Here is a 1,746-nt window from a genome sequence, read left to right as displayed (position 1 = left end):
AAGTGCAAAAGTTTTAAATTTGAGAAGGTCCCACTTATCTATTTTGTCTTTTATTGTTTGTGCTTTGGGTGTAAGGTTTAAGAAACGCCTCCTACCAAAAATCTTGAAGATGTCTTCCGACATTTTCTTCTAGGAGAGTTTTGTGGTTGTTGCTTTTATACGTAGGTCCTTGATCCATTTTGAGTTAATTTTTCTTTCTTTTTTTTTTAAATGTTTTTAATTTACAGGTTTCCTGCCATCGAGGGAAAAAGGGAAGTGGTGTCTTGCTGCATGAGGCTTAGGGGGGCTTGCCTGGGGGCTCCATCCCCATTCCTTTCCCGCCAGCACAGCTGGGGGAAGGCGCCTGCTTGCTGGCCCCGTGGACTCCTCGGCTGTGAGGTAAGGCACTGTGTGTTCAGCAAGAAGGCGCTCACGGCTGGCTGTCTGGTGGACAACGAGGCGGGCTTCTTAGGGGCGGCAAAGCTGAGGGGGTTGAGGGGTCGAGCTGAACTTGGGCCCCGGCAGGGGCCAGTGGTGGGGAGGCCGGGGCTATGGTGACGGAGCCTGGCGGTCCAGCCGCCACCGCCCTGCTGGCCCTGGTGCCCGCGGCCTCAGGACGGGGTCGCGCCTTCGCTTCTCTCGCGGTCCGCCACGGTTCTGCGGTTGTGGTTGGCTCTTGTCGCCTTGTTGGCTTCCCTCTTCCTGCGCTCCTGGGTGGTCCCCCGGTTCTACCCTCGGCCCCGGGGCTGTGGGCCCCGCCGTCGAGCCGTCAGGTCGGTTTCCCCTCCTGGCGAGGGAGGCCCTGCGCCTGCCTTGCCTTTTCCCTCAGCACCGCAGGGCCGTGCACGAAGTGGTCGGGCTTGGGGGCCTCGGCCTCCTCATCCTCTTGCCCTTCGCTGGACACCGCCCCTGAGGGACGGTGAAGGGCCTGGCGGATGAGCTCGTCGTCTGAGTCGGCATCCCTGGCGCCCACCTGGTTGCCGCCGTCCGCGTCATCACACTCGGCCTCGCAGTCGTCACCGCCAGAGGGCAGGCCCTCGCCAGGCGGCAGCGGCACCTCCTCCACCACTGCCGCAGCGTTGCCGCGGCGCCCCCACCGCCCGCCCGCCGCTCAGCAGGCTCCGCGTGTCCCCCTCGCTCCTGCCCTGGGGCACCCGGCTCAGGGCTACTGCGACCTGCTGAACACATCGAGCTCGTCGCTCTGGAAGGCGTTGTGGCGAGACGTCAGCGGGGCGTCAGGTCTGGCTTCACCTGTGGGTCTAGGCTGCGGTCCAGCTGGCCGAGGGCAGGGGCCAGCCGCTCTTCCAGGATGTTGTTGATCACCTGCTCCGGGTCGTAGCTGTCGTGCTCCAGGCAGGCCAGGATGAAGCCCTCACCCGGGTCCGGCAGCAGGTCCTTCACTCGCTCTATGCCGCACACCAGGGGACCCAGAGCGGCAGCAGCCCCCCAAGCACTCCTCTTCCTCCAGATGTGATGACGACTGACGGCCCAACTCTGTCATCGCTGTGACCCTTCTGGAGTTAATTTTTGTATAAGGTGTGAGATAGGGCTCCTTTTTCTTTCTTTTGTTTATGGTCTCCCAGCACAATTTGTTGAACAGAGTGGCCCAGCTTGGTGAGCTTAACAGCTTTGTCAAAAATCACATAACTGTAGATGTAGGGTCTATTTCTGAGTTCTCTATTCGGTTCCATTGATCAATGTGTCTGTCTTTAGACCAGTACCATGCTGTTTTTACCACTGCAGCTAAGTAATATGCTTAAAGTCTGG

General features: G+C 59.5%; 1 pseudogene; it reads right to left on the bottom strand.

Moving 5' to 3' along the window:
- Positions 1 to 590: 590 nt before the first annotated feature.
- On the bottom strand, positions 591 to 1,480 carry LOC101411949 (activating signal cointegrator 1 complex subunit 2 pseudogene; annotated as a pseudogene).
- Between the last annotated feature and the right edge of the window lie 266 nt (positions 1,481 to 1,746).

Source organism: Dasypus novemcinctus, chromosome 5 (assembly GCF_030445035.2).
Source record: "Dasypus novemcinctus isolate mDasNov1 chromosome 5, mDasNov1.1.hap2, whole genome shotgun sequence".
In the NCBI taxonomy this organism is placed as follows: domain Eukaryota; kingdom Metazoa; phylum Chordata; class Mammalia; order Cingulata; family Dasypodidae; genus Dasypus; species Dasypus novemcinctus.
The sequence above is the reverse complement of the archived record's forward strand: the minus strand, read 5'-3'. Positions and strand labels throughout refer to the sequence as shown.